The following is a 21169-nucleotide window of genomic DNA, read 5'->3' as shown; positions in this document are numbered from 1 at the left end:
GTGAAAATAATATCAGCTGGTTCAATTGATGGCCTATAAAAATATGTCTCATTACCATGGTGCCACACAAGAAACATCTCGTGATGGGTAAAATCAGTGAGCTGTCTCAACACCTTCACAATCTTATTGTTGCAAAACATACTGATGGCATTGGTTACAGAAGAATTTGTAAACTACTGATGGCTCCAGTGAGCACTGTTGGGACTATAATGCAAAAGTGGAAAGAACATAATTTCACCGTAAGGCTGTGTGCCCACGATGCGTTTTTGGTGCGTTTTTTGGTGCGTATTTGCAGCGCGTAAACGCTCCAGAAACGCATTGCATACCTTATCCCATGACTTCCTATGACATTCTGCAAGTTCTGTGCACATGGTCAGGATTTTCTCTGAGCAGATTTTACTCGCAGAAAAAATACGGACATGACCGGACAGAAAATCCTGACCATGTGCACAGAACTTGCAGAATGTCATAGGAAGTCATGGGAGAAAGTATGCAATGCGTTTCTGGAGCGTTTCCGCGCTGAAAATACGCACCAAAACCGCATCGTGGGCACACAGCCTAAGCCTAAAGCGGGCACGACCAGGTGCTCCCCGCAAGATTTCAGACAGAGGAGTGAAAAGAATTATTAAAAGAATTGTCCAATAGCCAAGGAACATCTGTGGAGGGCTACAGAAAAACCTGGAATCAGCAGGTACAATAGCTTCAAAAAACTATATGTAATGCACTCAACCACCAAGGCCTGTATGCACACTCACCACGCAAGACTCCATTGCTGAATAAAAAGCATGTTCAAGCGCATTTAAAATTAGATCAATAGCATTTGGACAAGCCTGCGAAATACTGGGAGAATATAGTCTGGTCAGATGAGACCAAAATTGAACTCTTTGGACGCAATAATACACACTATGTTAAAAAGCCATACAAACAGTGAAGTTTGGAGGTGGGAACATCATGGTGTGGGACTGTTTTTCAGTATACGGTACTGGCAAACTTCAAGTAATTGAAGGAAAGTTGAATGGACAAAAGTAACGAGACATTCTTTATAAAGATTTGCTGTCATCTAACAGGAGGATGAAGATAAAAAGAAGGTGGACATTTCAGAAAGACAATGATCCCAAACACACAGCCAAGGAAACTCTCAATTGGTTTCAGAGAAAGAAAATCAAGCTGCTGGAATGGCCCAGCCAATCACCTGACATGATTCCAAAAGAAAATTTATGGAAGGAACTAAAGCCCATAGGAGGAGTCCACGGAACCTCCAGGATTTGAAGAGAGTTGTGTGGAAGAATGGGCCAAAATCACACCTGAGCAATGCATGCGACTAGTTTCTCCTAACAGGAGGCATCTTGAAGCAGTCATCACTAACAAAGGCTTTCGAACAAAGTATCAAATAAATGTCATGTAAGCGTGTTCAATACTTTTTCCATGTGTCACTTCTCATTATTACACATAACTTAATTTCTGGACATCTATGGTTTGATTTCTTTGCCTGTGTGGATTGGATGGGTTGCTACAGTCATTTGGTGAGAATTTCATGTCAATAGCACCTTTAGAAATATATTTACTTAGAAAATGGATGACATGTTTAATACTTATTCACTCGCTGTATGTACACCATTATATTCAGTTTTCCTGGCATACTGCTATTAAATGCTTATACTTAAGGCAGTAATAAGAGCCTGGTACCACTCCTGCAGATCAGTTGACTGAACAGTCACAATTCCTTCATAGTTTACCAAGCTGCTCTGCACATTTATAGTCACTACAAAAGGTATAGCGACTTTCTCCAGTAAATAATGAAGACAACATAGAGCTGATTGTGGGCTGTTGGGAGATGGACCCTCACTAGTCTAATTTTAATAACTGATCCTAAAGAGAGGACATCAATGTCAAAGTTCCAAAAAAAAACTTTAACTGTTCCACTCCATGGACAACTCTGGCACCGGAAGTGATGACTGCGCCATTCAACCAGCCACAGGACCGCTACAACTTGTGATAGGCTGCATTAGTAAGGTGGCTTAAGAAAACTATCCAATGACAAATGGTACAAGTCAGCTGACCCTGCAGGCTATCACAAGTCGCTGCAGTGCCGTGACTGGATGGTGAAGTCATTGCTTCCGGTACCGGCGTAGACCATAGAGCGGCCTGTACTAGATCTGGAAGGGTGACAGCAGGTGAGTACCAGATATTTTGTTATTTTTACAAAATCTAACCCCCATGTAATGAGTACTTTTTGCCTGTACAACGCCTTTAAGTCTGTTTTATCCTGATATAATGTTTAATACTGATTAATACTTACATACTGTACTTTATATCACATGAGCAAATAAAGAGGCAGAAAATAAAAAATGAACACGCTCTGGTGCTTTGTTTCTCTTTTTACAACCAATTGTACAGCTTTAATTAATGATCCTTTGGGGACCTGAAATCTGGCAGGACCTGTAATGATCTAATGGTCTTTAACGAGCATCAAGTGCCCCAACATCACAAAACAAGATGTAAGATGCTAATTAATCATGACTAGGAATGTCTAGAGGATGACGCCGGAATAAACATGATGAGGGGTAAACCTCAACGGTTCCTAAAGGACCACAGCTGCTGCCATCTTTAATCGTGTAGTCCTTCTAACTTTCACGTCTGGTCAGGTCTAATGAGAAGCTCACACCTCCCAGCTTTAGTCTGTATTGAATCAGGCCTGTCAAGACATGACTTTTACGTTGTCAGACACAACACTCATCATTAATCTTATTAAATTTATCCAAGCGCAAGCTATTGAATTGTTTGTTAATTAAAACTACCAGCATCTCGTCAGTGTTACTACTCCCAGTGTGGCACCTGCAATGATCAGATAATCTTTTATTTTTCGCTTAAACAAATCCATTATGTTGTCTGTTAAATTGAACAAATTAAACAACTAAATGTCACTGAGAAGAAACCAGCTGACCACGTTACCATAGGAAAAACTCTGATTTCAGAAAACCATTCCACATTTATCAAGCAAACCAGCAAAAGTCGTAAAGCAGCTTTAAATATCCTAAATCTTATACAATTATCTGGAATGTAACTACACTGTGTTCCAAATTATTATGCAAATAATATTTTCTCAGATTTTCCCAAATTACCTATATGAATTGCAGTCATTGTAATTTTCCAGTCAAATAACTATTAGAGTACAATTGAAAGGTTTTTGTACAAACTGCCCATGATAACAGTATATTTTAAAAAAAATAAAAAACTCAAACTGCACTCAAAATGCATGTTCCAAATTATTATGCACAGCAGAGTTTTCAACCTTTTCATTTTAATAAAGAACAAAAAAAATGGTCATTTTTGAAATTATAAGCATTAGCAGGTTATTACAAACTGAAATCAAACAGTTTTCAACTCAAAACTTTATTCTAGGTGATGTAACATTTGCACATAGGACCCCTTGTTCGAAAGGAGCTTCTGAACTCTCTCGTCCATTGAATTTGTCAGGTTTTGGATGGTTTCTGCTTCAGTTGTTTTGCATGAGGACAGAATACCCTCCCAGAGCTGTTGCTTAGATGTGAACTGCCTCCCGCCATCATAGACACTCCTTTTGATGATGCTCCAGAGGTTCTCAATGGGGTTGAGGTCAGGGGAGCATGGGTGCCACACCATAAGTTTGTCCCCTTTTATGCCCATAGCAGCCAGAGATGCAGATGTGTTATGTGCAGCATGAGACGGGGCATTATCATGCATGAAATGATCTCGATGGTCCAGATGGATGGAGTGGAGGATGGCTGGTTGATGGACACCCCATGCAAACACGGCTACGGTGCCAACAAGGAGGAGGTGGAGTAATGTTTTGGGCTGGAATCATGGGGAGAGAGATTGTCTGCCCTTTTAGGATCCCTGAAGGGGTAAAGATGAACTCCATAATGTATGTTGAGTTTCTCAAACAGCACTTTCTGCCATGGTTCAGAAGAAGAACCGTGCATTCCGCAGCAAGATCATTTTCATGCATGATAATGCCCCGTCTCATGCTGCACATAACACATCTGCATCTCTGGCTGCTGTGGGCATAAAAGGGGACAAACTTATGGTGTGGCCCCCATGCTCCCCTGACCTCAACCCCATTGAGAACCTCTGGAGCATCATCAAAAGGAGTGTCTATGATGGCGGGAGGCAGTTCACATCAAAGCAACAGCTCTGGGAGGGTATTCTGTCCAAATGCAATACAATTAAAGCAGAAACCATCCAAAACCTGACAAATTCAATGGACGAGAGAGTTCAGAAGCTCCTTTCAAACAAGTGGTCCTATGTGCAAATGTAACATCACCTAGAATAAAGTTTTGAGTTGAAAACTGTTTGATTTCAGTTTGTAATAACCTGCTAATGCTTATAATTTCAAAAATGACCATTTTTTTGTTCTTTATTAAAATGAAAAGGTTGAAAACTCTGCTGTGCATAATAATTTGGAACATGCATTTTGAGTGCAGTTTGAGTGTTTTATTTTTTTAAAAATATACTGTTATCATAGGCAGTTTGTACAAAAACCTTTCAATTGTACTCTAATAGTTATTTGACTGGAAAATTACAATGACTGCAATTCATATAGGTAATTTGGGAAAATCTGAGAAAATATTATTTGCATAATAATTTGGAACACAGTGTAATGATGTTTGGCTATGCTACATTTCATACAGCAAGCCAACAAGGCTCTTAGGGAAAATGATTGCTTTCTCCCAGAAAAAGCTCCACACTTGCCCATGGATTGTGTCTGGTATTTCAACTATTTCTCCATTGAAGTTAATGTAGTCGAGCTGCAATAGTGCATGACATGTAAAGTAAAAAGACATGTTTTTTCTGTTCTATACATCCCTTTTACTGAACTGGCAGAACGGAAATATGATACATTATCGCTATATAGCTGACCAGGAGCATGTGAATATTGGTTTAAGGCAATCATGCTCAAGGATGAACGATTAAAACGTAATTATTCTTCAACTTTAAAAATATTAAATGCCAGTCGTATTCTGAACAGCTTGAACCTTTCTAAACTAAGGATAATAAACTATTCACTATTCTTCCTTACATATCTATTCACTTACTCAAGTAAAAAACATCTGCAAAGACACACACACTGTATTGCTTAAATATATTGTTTTACCCAAACAACCAACTAATAAAAAAGCCATTGCATCTTATACATGTACAGTTCATTTCAATGTTTATTGTGTAATATTATATTTCTCCTTAAAGTGTCCACCCCTAGAGACAATGGGGTCGATTTACTAATCCTGATTCTGATTGATAAATCTGGTGCGTATTTAGACTGTTTAGTTTAAGCTTAAACCACCTATCAGTTTTCTTACTTAGCATTAAAGGGGTTTTACGGTCAAAAGTGATGTCTGCAGTCCCTCTGTGTGACTACAGACTTTTGAATCCCCCAGTGCACGCACAGTGTGCTGCTGGGATTCGCAGGTTTCAGACCCGGTAACAGTGGGTATGTATGTGTTATACATATCCCCGGCCAGTGGGCGCCGCCTCGCTTCATACACTTACATTGAGCAAGGCCACGCCTTCTAGTTGAACGTGCCCACTGGCCATCGGCATCACTAGACGGGACGTGGCCTCGCTCTATACAAGTCTATGGAGAGCGAGGTGGCCGGGGGGTATGTATAACTCATACATACCCTCCGTTACCGGGTCTGAAACAGACGAATCCCCGCAGACTTATCACTTTTGACCAGACAACCCCTTTAACAATTTGCCCAAGAATTGTGATGGAATTTTGCCTTTGAGGCCATGCTCTTCCCAACAAGCGGCACTCCCCATCCGGTAGGCTACAACCTTTAATCAAACTAGTCAGAAAAAATGTCTAAAACAATAAATGCAGTGCACAGAAAGTTAAAGGGGTTGTTTCAAGTTCATAACTGGATAAAATTGTATAGTGCTTGTAAAAACAAGCAACTCTGCAATTTAGCCATTATTAAAAATCCTCCAGGTTCTCAAGAGCAGAGAGATTTTTAATTTTATAGTATATAGCTTGTTTTCTAGGCTATTCGCCATCCTGCAGTCCCAGACTTATGTAAGTACGAAGACGGCAACACGAGCAGGCTCTATGCTTTACAGCCTGCTTGCACCCTCTGAGGCTGGCCAGATACAACCAGTCCCTGAACCCCTCCGCTTCCCCCATGCTACGGAGGCAAAGCAGCCTCAACTAGCAGCCTGGAGGAAAGCACAATTCGTAACACTGGTGTGACCATCACACTGTTCTAAACCCTCAATCTTCAAGAGCAAAACGCCCCTTGGCAAAACAGGGTGGTGTGCTTCTAAAGATACTAACTTGAGAAAACTTTAAGCCAGAATTATGGCACATTGCTAAATCTCCTCATTTTTACCAATGGCACCTTGCTCCAATTAAAGTGGTTGTATTTCAGAGATCTTGAGAGCTGAATCAGTTATGGAGGTCCTCATATTTAAGAGGATATCTATGAGAAGACAACTCCCTTTAATGAATAAAGTATCCACTATGCTTTTACTTATGTAAGTGGAGGAACAGACCTGTATTCTGTAATAAAGGGTAATTAAATACATCAACAAATTGCTCAAAATTCATCTGTCTGAATGTTTTACAAGATATCCATAGCCAAGTTGTAGGCACTAGATCAATGGAAGGTACAAGTAGACATCATAAAGCATCGAATGTGTAACATTACCTGACCATGTACAGCAGCCTCTCATGCTCCCTACATTTACTTGGTTCAACAGAATGGCTTATAGCTAATATTTCCTCCCACAAACAGAAATGAAAGTCAAAATAAGTGTTAGCCCTCGCCACAAAGTAGTCCATTAACTACCTGTCTGTAAAAAAAAATGTTTAGTTGTTCTGCAAGGAAAGACATCAGAACTTTGATAAGGCCACAGGAACACAGACCACAGCACAAGACACGGGCGGAATTACAGGTACACAAATACACAGGTACACACATAGAGCACAATACATGGAACAGCATGGTTAAAACTTACAGCCACGAAAATTGGTGGAGAAATCATTAACAGAGACAGGAGAGAGTGGGAAGGCTCGTTCAAGGGTTCCCATGTTACTACGTATAGTGCCTGACATGCAAGTGCAGTTTATCTCAGAGCACCCCAAACAACATGCCTGCATCAGCCTCTTGCGGATGGACATCTTGGCTAAAATCATGGTTATAATGAAAGGGAAAGGAGAGGAAGAGTGGTAGATTAATGTAGAGTACAGAAAGAGAGACACTTATATATATATTCATGTATATATAATTGGACACAAGATGCAGCTCAATGCAGTTATGATCAGCAGGAGACTCTATCCATTTGTGACAAAGGGAATTGTATGCAAAGGGCAGGATACTAAAGGCAGCTTTGACATGATGGAATATGTAGGATAAGCAGTTGTTATTCTTAATGATAAGACAGAGGGAAACAGCAGAACTAGTCTTCGAAAGGCTGGCCACCATGGCTGTATGGCAGGTTTGGAGCATACATAGCAAAAACCTCAAAGTAACAGTATGAATCAATATGTGTATCAGTGAAAGAGATATCTTTAATTGTAAAACAATTGAAGCTGGAAGTAGTAATGCAATTATTTGTCTGCTTGTAAATAGATAAACATTTGGTAAATCTCCATTAACAAGTTAGAAGAAAAAAGAGATGGGGAAATTACTTAAAACCCGAATACTGTACATTACTAAATGTGTCAAATGAATCTCAGATTCACTGATCAAGTTACAGAAAATAATTCATCTTACACAATCACATCAAAAAGATGAATTGGAATAATTCAATTCTGTGTTGGTGAAAGCAAATCTTTCTTGTGGCTGGCATTTCCAAGAGGCCTGCAGGGAACTTGGCCTAACAGACATGATTTGGTAATGAGACTGTAACTAAGTTTTGGAGTTTTAGATTAAAATGAATACAAAAAAATGCATTGGTGTTTATAGTGATGACATACACTGAAGCAGAAACCTCACAAATAGAACAAGCTAAAGTTGTCATGCGTCACCATGCACATACATGCATCTACATCCTTTTACATCTTGCCCTGTGTAAATCTCTGCACAATGGGACATGAGTGTATAGACTAAGGGTGCGCTTACACTTGCTGATTTGTTGCATTAAATGACCAACCATCAGCTCCATATTTGCCGATCAGTAGTCATGTAATAGCCTGTTTAGACAGACTGGCCGTACGCCCCAAGTGCTCAGGACTATTGGTAGTAGATCGTTATGTGCATAGACTGTCATTGTTCTCAGCAGCATAAGTCTAGCTTACACCGGACGACGTTCTGCCAAGAACAAGGTTTTTAAACCAGCTTAAAGATCATTTCATCCAACAATGGAGAATTTTTCTTGTTCTCCGGTTGATCAGCAGTTTGTTTATACTGCCCAATTATAGGGGAACAAGCATTCCTAAGAACACTCGCTCACCATAATTATCGGCCGGTGTAAATGCACCCTAGGACTTCCAGTGCTTTCCACAGTATGAGATCAATCATGATACAATTTCTTCCATATCACAGGCCAAAAGCTGAATTCTCATTTTATTTGCCCACCATTTCACTGTTAATTGATCTATTGTATTAAAAATAATGGACTTACAGAGAAAAAGCAAAGCTTTTTTAACAAGCAACATATAATATATTTTCTATTTTTCAACATACAATAAAGAGATATGTTGTAAAACATACTGTGAAAGACTAGCGGCACTGTTCACCAATATATATCGCTCTCACCAGACAATTGCAAGAGAATTGGTTGTGTTACTACTCCGCTTCCAGATTTCATTGCTCGATAAACTTATGCAGGACAAAAAAAGCCACAGCATTCACACAAATGATGATATGCACAAACGGTAAGCGGGCGACACAACAACAAAAGCTGCACAGATTGTTTTGGGGCATGACATTTCAAAAACCGTGTAAGATTATATTACTGAAATCACTAGACTCATTACAAAAAATAGGAGCTAGCAATGTACACATGGGTCTCCAACAAACACAGAGATCACAAAATAACGAAAGTACAGACCACAAAAGCACAAAACAGATACGAGACAAAAAAGCAGCAAGTAGGACACCCAGTTACATAGATGTTGTGTTGTCACTGCTGGCCCCAGAAATGCCTCATGGCTGCAAGATCAGGATCTACTATCCTTATACACATTGTGAGATCCAAAAATGCTCAAGAGTTCACTTATTATTCATAGCAGATGTGAGAAAACATTTACTACACCTTGTGCAGACTGTGAGAAGAGCATGATACAGACAATAAGGAAGAATAGAGGTAAGGGTGGAAAGGCCAGAGGAGGTATCTGATATCATCTAAGCACTGAATGACTAAAATATAAAAGTCAGCATTAATCACAATTGTCTTGGAGAGACTATATTACAGTATGATATAGAAATGATTTACACTGCATAGCCATATTACTGATAATTCTAAACTATATGTAACCAAGTGTGAGTATAGAATACTTTGCATTTAAGTATTTAAATGCCATAGGTTAATAGTTGGCAGTAAAACTAAATTGCTTGCAGTGGCCTCCTTACTATCATTTCTACTACTATATATACATCTATTAATAAAGAAGAAATGAACTGCCAGAATCAATGTCTGTATTCTTCCAATAGCGCCAAGAAAACAACTGTGCGGAATGGGATTTCCCTGCAGCTGCTTGGTCTTATTACTTAAATTCCTCCAGAAGTAAAACAGAAAACAGCAAGGTATTGTATCTGTGAATATAAAATTTAGGATACGTCCACCAATACCAGATTTACTGCAGAAAATGCACAATTATCTGCAGGGAAATCCGCACCATATCGTGCTGTTCTTGCTGCTGATTTCCCTGCATTTTTCAGCATCAATTTAACAAAAAAAGTAAAGAATACTGACCTCTTCTAAATCTTTTGTCAATGTTAGGTTATGTGCACTGAGAGCTATCTGGGTTTTCAGAAACCGTGGCCCCAATTTATCATTTACATGTTTTAAGTCCCTTTTCTTTTTTTGTCTTAACAATTATTGTGCCATATTCATCACACAGTTCACTAATGTGGCACAGATTCAAAAAGAGGGTTTCTTTCCTGTCATTAACCATTCTTGAGACTTTTTGAGCAAAAGTCACAGCTTTTTAAAAATATCTCAAAACTACACTGGGGGGGCCCAGGAGTTATGGCAAATTTTATAACTTTCACAAAAGTCGCAAATGTTGAATCAGGCAAAAACATCTGGAATTGCTAAACTCCTCACACAAAGCAGGAAACAAAAAAACAGGCGAGCACATATACAATAAACTTCAAAAAAAGGCGTAGCTAGAATAATTAATTGGGTGCAAACAAAACTAGGGAGCAAAGCGCACAAAACTAGACAAAAGGCAGGTGCAAAGGCAATAATGAATTGGGCCCATGAGTTTTTCAAACAGAAAAACTTCAGGAACGCTTCTTTTTTGGGGAGTTTTTGATGGTTTCTCTATCATTGAAAGGTGTTTTCTGAGGTCTGGAAAATCCCTCTCCTCTGCTGCAGTTTGAAACAAAATGTTCTTTACTCACCGTTCCTGGGTCCGCCACTGATCCCAGTATCTGTTATATCACATGGACAATGCTACAGCCAATAACTGAGCTCAGTGTATCTGAGAAGCTTGTGCCATCAACTCGGGCAGAACTACCGGCTATTGTGCCGTTAATGTAGTGTCAGTGCTGCAGACAATAACATGAGCAGCAATGGAAACTCAAAGCTGGACCCGGAGAGGGTGCGTAAAGAAAACGAACTGCAGCTCGGGAAGAGGAGTTTTCCTAAACAAGAAAACCTCTCCTGAAGCGTTCTCTGAAGAGGTTTCCAAGAGTTTTGGAAGATCTTTACCCTAAAGTGTTCTTTTCAGCCTCTTGATGAGACAATGTCTATTGCCATTCGGCTTCATTACGGAGACTGGCTCCCATTGAACTCAATAAGGAGGTTCTGCATTAAAATTGCAATTTATCTGCAACAGAAATCTACATACTGTGATTTAAAAATATGCCCAGCAGGCCAAGTACTCAATTATGGAAAATGGCCACAACATATAGATGAGAATTTCAAAGCCTCATCCACTTGGTGGACAAAATTTCCACAGCAATTATGGCACTTGCTGCTCACATCAATACCAATGATATAGAAAGTAAATAGTTGCATATTTTACTTCATTTTCATGGAACAATGAGGGTAAGTCCATATAACTCAGCTGGCTGTGCACTCAAAACTACGCTCATCCATGGCACCAAGTAGCCGTACAATCAGTAAAAGAAAAAATAAATCTGACATTGGGTAGGACAGTCCTCTAGTGGGTGAAGTTTCGGCCACACGGACAGCCACACCATGTGGCCGTACTCTGATAATGATGGAGGTTCATTAGTCACCCATTACTCTTATTATTTAGTCTACTATTTACATGAATTTGTATTGTCGATCAGCAATTTTTATGCCTGCATAAAAGTTGCAAATGAGTGTTTTCTCATGTGTTGTTTAATTTCTGATGAAGTAAATGCATATTTATTGTTAATATGCAAACTAAGCCCAACATAAATGTTCTTTCTTGTAATTTTGTTTGTCTTTTTGCATCTCCATGTGTCCCTCGTTGCTCCCAACTTCACATAGTTGAATAAGTGGTCCAATTTCTACACTGCATAAATTATATTTTCCCGCAGCACCCTGCCCCTCCTCAGTACTGCAGTCCCCCCTTTCTCTGCTGTGTGCCCCTGATTAGCCCCATCTCTCTGAATTGTAATGGAAGGCAGATGACTGATGAATGTGTAAAACAGGACAGGCTTTCAAACAGCTTTGTTATACTATGCTTAACATAGCTGAATGCACCACAGATATTTTGCACATTATCAAGCTAATCTAAGTTTAGAATACACTCTTTTATTCTGTGCGGTCCTGTACAGTAGTCTGTCAGCTCGATTTTATCTTGCAGACATGTGTGTTTCTACATAACTGATCTGTTATTTGGTTTTCAGCAGATTGACAGTCCTGCATTCCGCTCTGCCTGCATAATGGAACTTGCATAGCAGAGTTAACACAAGTGGATGGAGCTGTGTTTGATGGCTATTGTTGACAGATCAGTAATGCAAAACTTCAAATGCTGCATTGCTGATGCATATGGAGGAGGATCATCTTCTTCCATATGCATCAACAGAGTGACATTTACAGTTTTATATCATTAATCTGTCAGAAGCAGAAATCTAACACAGCTCAGCCCTGCTTGTATTAGTTGCAGTGCAGAGCGGAGTGCAAGACTGTTGTTACGGATCAAGTATGTGAGTTTAATGCATGTAGTCTCATGCTCACTGGTAGCTTTCCTTACTCCTTTTCAGCCCGATCCAGGAACCACGTGACTGCAGATGTGACCTGCCAAATCACACAATGGTTGCGAAGCAGATGTCACTTGTTGAAATCTACTCAATGAAAGTCTATGGGAATTCAGAATGAGGCTCTGTAACCTCGTTCTTTGTCCTTTGATTTGTATTGAGAAGAGTGATTTTCGGAACACACAGCTATCCGGCGTCTTGCAAAAACCATTACAATGTGCCGGAGCAACCAGAGCGTGGCAGAAAACAGATGAAGACTAGTGAGTATGTAACTACATGCACTATACTTATATATGGGATCCCTAACAAAGGGATAAAAAAAGGCATGGAGTGGGGCGTGGAAGACAAATACTGGGACTTCTACATTAAAATCTATATTATTTTTAACTTTGTTTTTATTAATTATGTTTACCTGTGTCTACAATGAAACTTGTTAAATGCAATATAGATTGTAATGGTGAAAATTTAGTATGTCAAGAGAACCCTACATTTATTCTGTATTCGGTGGTAGATTGTTTATGTATTAAGGTACAAACAGTTTTTTTATCTGAGATGACATAATCATTTAATTAAAAGCTAAAATAGAGAAGAACTGAAGACACTTCTTTAGAGAAAATAATTAACCTATTAGGGAAAGATGAGTTAATACATGGGATTATTTTATTCTGGATTATCATCCAAAACAAAAACGATAAAAATGTCTATCTCTTTCTCTCTCTGAAAAACTGCTGTATGTCCATACACAACATCGACAGCTCATTAATTACAATGGACACTGTGTGGTGTTGCATGACAATTAAACATATTCTAAGGACATGTACACACGGTGTTTTTAAGATGTCAGTGGAACCGATGAGGTTTTTCTAGGCAAAGCTATTTCAGGAAAAAGCCAGTGGTCTCTTTCCTGGCGCGGCTGTATGGGACGGTTTGCCATAATTTGTGCAGTGGCTCTGTTGTCAGCATCTTTTTAAAATACGGTATTTTAAAGAATAATTATTTCTTTTAACTGCTTAACAGCTTCCAAGTCCTGAAGCAGTTAAAAAAAGTAACATGACTTAACATGTGCACAGCAATATCGTTTTTACATTGCTGTATATTATGTTCATTTTTTGTGATGGCATTGCAGCACTTTTTTGGGCAGATTCCAGGTTAAATCCGCATGAAAAAGACATAGTGCACATATACCCTTAGCCCCTTCACGACCTTGGGATTTTCCAATTTTGCGTTTTCGCTTTTTGCTCCTCTTCTTCCCAGAGCCATATTTTTTTTATTTTTCCGTCAATATGGCCATGTGAGGGCTTGTTTTTTGCGGGACAAGTTGTACTTTTGAACGTCACCATTTATTTTACCATATACTGTACTGGAAAATGGGAAAAAAATTCCACATGCGTTGAAACTGCAAAAAAAGTTCAATTCCACAATTGTTTTTTTTTTTTTTTTACCATATTCACTAAATGCTAAAAATGACCAGCCATTATGATTCTCCAGGTCATTATAAGTTTGCAGATAACAAACATGTATAGGTTCTTTTTTATTTAAATGGTGAAAAAACAATCCAAAGTTTGTAAAAAAGGAAAAGAAATTGGCACCATTTTCCGAAACCCGTAGCGGGTAGGTGCAATGTTTTGATCGCCTCTTATTGCATTTTATTTCAATGTTGCGGCCACCAAAAAGAAAATTCTGGCGTTTTGATTTTTTTCTCATTATGTCGTTTACCAATCGGATTAATTGTTTTTTTATTTTGATAGATCGGACATTTCTGAACACGGAGATACCAAATATGTGTATTTTTTTTTATTATTGTTTTATTTTGAATGGGGCAAAAGGGGGGTGATTTGAACTTTTGTGTTTTTTTTATATATTCTTAAAAACATTTTTTTTCTACTTTTTACTTGCTTCAATAGTCCCCTTAGGAGACCTGAAGTGCTTCAGCCCTGCTATGTGTAGCAAAAATCATCATTACCTATGAACGCTGGCCTGTGGCCAACGTTCATAGGAGATCTGCAACGACAAGCATGGGGGTCTTCATGTCAACCCATTGACTCTCCACGATCATGCGACAGGGGCACCGATGGGCATGGTTTGTGATGTGCTTCCGGTAAGGGCAAGTTAAATGCTGCTGTCAAAGATTTACAGCAGCATTTAACATGTTAACAGCCGCGGGTGGATCACAATTCCACCCGCGGCTGATAGGGGCACATGACAGCTGATCAAATCAGTTGTCATGTGCAGGAAAAGATGTGAGCTCAGCGCCAGAGACGGAATCAAATGCTGGGAAAATTACCTATGACGTGTCTATACGTTATAGGTCGTGAAGGGGCAAAAGGTACCTTTTGAGATTGCAGAGTCATTGGGACTCTCCAAGATCAGTCATTTTTGGGATCCTTCTAAGAAAAATAAGAATCCTCCTACATTGACTGATTTTTCTTGCCCGTAATAAATTGTGAACTTTTTTTCATTATTATTTTCAGTAAAAATAATCTGAAATGAGATACACAATGCAAAATCTACTAATCAACTGTTCTTATGCAATAAATGTGATATATATGACATATACTTACAATAGATCTGGCTACCTCAAGAGATAAAGACGTAGTCACTTTCAGGCCAGGATAAAAGTTCAAATATGTAGACATTGCAGAAGCCTAGCTACCTAAATTAGGGCTACTACCAACCTAAGATATATGTACAATGCTATAATGAATATACAATATTAAATAAGAGTATATACACTGATTCATTGGTGACTTCCTGTTTTTGGTAAGCAAATATACTGTATATCACTATAATTATTGACTGCTGCAAAGTAGCCATTATAAATGAAACAAACACAAAAACACTACATCTACATTTAGATGGAACATTTACAGATCAATAATGGAAAAGGACATAACACAGCACATATTACAATCTCAACAGATACAGACATACATGTATAGACACAAAAAAAAGGAATAGTTTCACAAAAAGGCTTATTTTTTACTACAAAAATACAGCAGTGCATCTGGAAAAGGCATAAGCAGGTACCATGGAAAAAACGGTATACTACCATTTCCACCGAGATATAGCACAACCTTTAATCCAGAATGACATGCCCATTTCTTTTGCACTTTTTATAAGCATTAATTTATTTTCTAAGTCATTACATATTGGGTGCTGTCACGTTTCTGCTTGTTGATTATAAACTGTTTTACTGTATGTTATACTATGCTGCTTAATAAATAAGAAAAAAAAGAAAAAATATAGTTCAGTGTTGCCAAGCCTACTTGTTTCTTGTCCAACTCAAGTTCGGTGGCAATTTTTTCGAATGTTGAAGACATGAGTTATCTTACACAAACTGACTGTTAGGGACATAAGTTCCTGGTTATTGTCTAGTTACCAGACTGTCAGACATAACTAAACTATTCATCCAAGTGATAGATTAGCATTGAGCTGACCAAAGGAATGAAAAAAAAGTAGCTTAGCAGCTGTCAAACCAGGAAACGCCCAATCTCAGGCTGCAGTATTAGACTTTTTTTTAATCAATGTAGATTTTTCATGTTGAACTGGACCTACGATGTAATAGTGGATACAGAGTGGAATAAAAACTATTTTTTCTTTTCTTTTTATTCTTGCCTCTCCATTGCAGAGGTATTAACAATAGTAATGAGCGAGCATGTTCTGTTAACCCTTTTGGCGAGCATGTTCGGGTGCTCGCCGAGTATCTTCAGCATGCTCGGATGTTAGGTTTTAGTCACTCCGTGCTCATGATTTGCAGCTGTTTGACAGCTTTAACACATGTGAGAAATGCCTAAGAAACAGGCATTCCTCACATGTATTAAAGCTGTCAAACAGTCGCAAATCATGAGCATGGAGTGACTAAAACATAACACCCAAGCATGCTGAAGATACTTGGAAAACACCTGAGCATGCTCGTTCATCACTAATTAGCAATTAAAGTATTTGTCACATGATGAGTTAATTTTCATGTAGTTCATGTGGGTGTTATCAGATAGTTTTAACCAGGGGCATGTGCTTCTTCTCTCTGTATGATGTTGCCCAATCACAACCAGGCAGCAACACAGCAGAAAAAGAACAGGCTCCCACGATAGCTTAGAGCTGGCTTCTAGTGTGTGAGAAGTAATGAAACAGTCCTCCTGATCTCCTGGTCTAACCTACTGCATGTTTATAAAGTTCTGGAAGTAGAGCACAGATGACTAACATCTTTAACCCTTTCACCCCAAAGCCTGTTTTCACCTTCCTGACCAGTGTAACTTTATGAGTTAATAACTCTGGAACACTTCAACGGATCCCAGTGATTCTGTGATTGTTTTTCATGACATATTGTACTTCATAATAGTGGTAAAATGTATTCAATATGACTTGCATTTATTTGTGAAAATATTGGAAATTTGGCAAAAATTTGGAAAATTTAATTTTCAAACTTTTAATTTTTATGCCCTTAAATCAGAGAGTTATGTCACACAAAATAGTTAATAAATAACATTTCCCACAAGTCTACTCTACATTCAATATACATTCAACATAAATTATATTTTCACAAGGGTAACAGGAGACAATGCACCATACAATTTGTTGTGCAATTTCTCCTGAGTATGCCAGTATCCGATATGTAGAGGAAAACTACTGTTTGGGCTGCAGGACTCGGAAAGGAAAGAGCGCCATTTGACTTTTTGAACCCAAAATGCACTGGAATCAATAGCGAATGTCACGTCACGTTTGGAGAGCCCCTGATGTGCCCAAAGTGTAGAAACCTCCCAAGTGACCCTATTTTGGAAATTAGACCCCTCAAGGAACTTATCTAGATGTTTGTTGAGAACCTTGAACCCTCAGGTACTTCACAGAAGTTTATAACGTTGAGTCAAGAAAATAATCACATTTTTACGACAAAAATGTTCTTTTAGCCCCAATTTTTTTATTTTCACAAGGGTAACAGGAGAATATGCACCATACAGTTTGTTGTGCAATTTCTCCTGAGTACACTGATACCCCATATGTGGAGGAAAACTACTGTTTGGGTGCAAGGCAGGGCTCAGAAAGGAAGGAGTGACTTTTGGAATGCAGACTTTGATGGAATGGTCTGTGGGTGTAATGTTGCGTTTGGAGAGCCCCTGATGTGCCTAAACAGTGGAAACCTCTCATAAGTGACCCCATTTTTTAAACTGAACCCTTCAAGGAATTTATCTAGACATGTGGTGAGCATTTTGAACCCACGGGTGCTTCGCAGAATTTTAAAAAGTTGATCTGTGAAAATGAAAAATTAAAAATTTTTCCACAAAAATGTTGTTTTAGCCCAAATTCTTTTCATTTTCACAAAGATAGCAGGAGAAAATGAACCCCAAAATTTCTGCAATTTCTCCTGAGTACGCTGATACCCCATTAGTGGTCGAAAACTACTTTTGAGGCACAGTGCAAAACTCAGAAGGGAAAAAGCACCCTATTGGAGTTCAGATTTTGCTGGACTGATTTAAGGGTGTAGCTCAATTGATAAGGCAGCTTTATTCTTCGGGTCAGTATGATTACAGCGATACCACATTGATATTTTTTTATGTTTTGGGGCTTTTACACAATAAAAACTATTTTATAGGAAAAATAATTATTCTTGTATCACTTTATAACTTTTTTAATTTTCCGCTGACAGAGCTGTACGGTGGCTTGTTTTTTGCGGGACAAGATAACGTTTTCAGAGATACCATATTTATTTACAACCCATTTGAACGTTAAAAACGTTAACTCATTAGTTGGAAAAACTTTTAATGCTAATATCTCCCCAATGAGATAAAAAAAAACTAAAAGGAAAAAAAAAACTGAAAATATTTTATTCCGCTCTGCAGTTACTACTACATTGTGTGTCCAGTTCAACGTGAAAAATTTGGTTATAAAGGCATTTTTAAAAGAGGACTCTAACAGCTTCTGAAGTCCATGCAACATACATAGTATTAAGGTAGGAAAACTAAACAGAAAGTGACGATGCGTGGACTGTTTACCTATACTTGTATGTCCCGGGAGGGTTTTGCATGGGGAATTCACACAATCATACCAATTACTAAAGTATATTGTAATCATCAATCAGAATATGAATATTTATGTGGACAAGTGGCAAAAAATGTAATGTGTCTTTCCAGCTTGAAATAAATCCCAATGTAAAAGCTGTAGTCCACTTGTCATGGATATTTAAAGAAAACCTATAACTAGACTTTGGCCCATTAAACCAACAGCATGCCGTTATGCAGCTCAGGTGTAATATTCCAACATGACAATGTCAAAAATGGTGTTCCTGCATTAAAGGGGTCCTGTCATTAGATTCATGCTGCCCAAACCACAGCCACTATGAATCAAAGCCTGGCTGTGTGACTGCAGCCAAGTATGTTTTACTCTGAAATGCTGCAACATTTATAAGAAAACATAGTCTAGAAAGTCGGCCATAGGGAGAGACCTAACCAGTCTGATGTGGTCACTGGCCAGCTTCTCCCTGTCTTGTTCCAGTTGATTGACAGGTCTCTCCCATGTGTGTAATTAGGGTCGGCTTTTCAAATTATGTTTTCTCTGAAATGTAACGCATTTCAAAGTAATACATCGCTGACTGCAATTACACAGCCATGCCCTGATTCATGCTGCCCATGGTTCTAATGACCATCTCTCTTTAAGGAGTAAATGAGCTTATAAATTACCAGAGATGAGTCCGGGACTCTCCTCTGCCAACATTGGTTATTTGGCAGATGATGCCAGGGATAGTGCCACCTCACTTCTCTGCACAAGTCCAGAAGCTAATGAATGGCAGCCTTTTAGCGTTCTGCCTAGAATGGGTTTTCAATCATTGCTGAAGGAACCCTGATGTGGGAGATATCATATTATGTAGCTTTGCCATTGAAGGCCATTTGGGGAGGTTGTATCCAAAACTTGACAACCTTTTTTAAGTGCACCATTATGTGGCAACTACTGAAGTTATAAGTCTCTAAGAGGAAAGTCTCACTGTCCTACAGTAAAGCTATTTGGTGTATAAATTCATTAGTTAGGGACAATGGTATTCAATACCTGTTGCCCATTCTATAATCCACCATAAACCATATTTTACTTTAGTATACAGCTCCCTACAATAACTATAACATTTCTGTGCGTTCCATAATTCAGGTAGAAACTGCTGTATTTTCTACACAGTCACATTACACAACTGGATAAAATGTGGAGGTTCATGCACAGGACCATAGTGATGTAACACATATACTAAAACGTGTCTGCAGCCATCAGGCCCACAAAGACCTCATGGCTGAAAGTGAGTCTCTTGCCCACTACAGAAAACTCTGTATGTACTCACAATACAAAACTAATCACAGAATGTCCAAGGCAGCAAATAAAGCAAATAGTGTAGGGACACGTGGATAGAAAGAGAAAAAAAGACAGTAATTATTAGTATTCACATTGATTTTTTTCTCCTTTTAAGTTCCCTGACAGACTATGTCTAACTTCTGCACCTTTAGTTTCTATGTTTCTGGAAAAGTGCAAGAGCTATGGCCCCCCCAGAAGAAAAGTCAGGAATTAATGTCATTTCAAGAGGGTTTGTTGCAGCACCTCTCCTTTTTTAGTAAATTCTCTGGTCCTCTGTTATTCCCCCTGGAAATGTAGGACTGTCTGGATGTTGCCACTGCTCATGTTAATGGGAAATATGAAAGGGGAAATGTCCATAGACAAACTGACATTTCAGACTGAGCAGGGAAACACCCTATTAACAAGGTCAATTGCCAAGTTATTAATGTATTTCCAAGAGAAATAGCACAGGAATATGACAACATTGAGGTTGTACAAAAGATGCTCCTATTGTTCATCATCAGAAATATAAGTACTAACTGAAAAAGAAACAAGAGAAGGTCCTTTGTAAGTATGGTGGATTGTAACCTCTTGCAGATAGGCACGTGTCTTGTTTCTATTCTCATCTGCTTTTTGATTTTTATCTACACTGTCATATAATATACATAATTCTATATTATGCTGTTATTTTTCATCTGTTCATGATCAAGACCTCCAACTTGCCTTAAAGGGAACCTGTCACCTTGCACATGCAGTCCAATCTGTTGACAGCGTTGTATAGAGGAGAAGCTGAGCAGAATGATATGTCATTTTATGGGAAAGGATTCAGTATAACTTGCACTTTATTCACTGAAATCCCTTGGCGCTGCAAGTAAGAGTCTAGGGGGTCGTCCTACTTAGTAATTCACGGCTATTTCAATCACTGAACATCACCACCCACTGGACTCTTATGTACAAACACCAGGGAATAATACCTAAGGTTTAGTGAAACCTTTCCCACAAAGAATGTACATCACTCTGATCGGCCCCTCTGGCTCTGCAGCACCCTGCATGCAGATCAGACACCATTTTCAACATGACAAGTCCCTTTAGCTTGTTGCATGCCATGCTCAACTGCCCCACTACAGTGCAGCCACTTGGACGGTCTCTGCTGGACCAGAAGGGAAGACATTCCGACTACCAGTCACCTGGTCCTGCAGTCAGGTCAGTTGACCTCATTAAGCCTGGCCCAGCAGAGACCATTGAATCACTGTACTGAAGCAATGGCTGAATTTTGGTGGTTGTTATGACTTCGATTTTCATTTTATCAGGATTTTATCAGGATAGCTTAACACTAGTCTCATAAAATAAAGAGCAGAAAACCACTTAGCTTCAGTCTTTAAATTCATAGTGGCAGCCACATGCTGCCAGGATTTTAGCATGTTTATGTAGGGATTGTGAGATATATTATCGAAATAGAAAAAGGTATTCATCGAATAAATAAACTTTAAGTCAGTTTCTACCAGTTGGAATGTAAGAAG

The 21169-nt window shown here is 38.7% G+C and overlaps 1 protein-coding gene across 21 annotated transcripts in view; it reads right to left on the bottom strand.

The window, feature by feature from the left end:
• Positions 1 to 21169, bottom strand: part of KCNMA1 (potassium calcium-activated channel subfamily M alpha 1) — a 731255-nt gene that overhangs the window by 173550 nt on the left and 536536 nt on the right. The window lies entirely within an intron of this gene.

Source organism: Phyllobates terribilis, unplaced genomic scaffold (assembly GCF_046119375.1).
Source record: "Phyllobates terribilis strain yellow unplaced genomic scaffold, ASM4611937v1 Scaffold_5__5_contigs__length_657084704, whole genome shotgun sequence".
Classification (NCBI taxonomy): domain Eukaryota; kingdom Metazoa; phylum Chordata; class Amphibia; order Anura; family Dendrobatidae; genus Phyllobates; species Phyllobates terribilis.
This window is presented reverse-complemented; position numbering and strand designations above follow the sequence as displayed.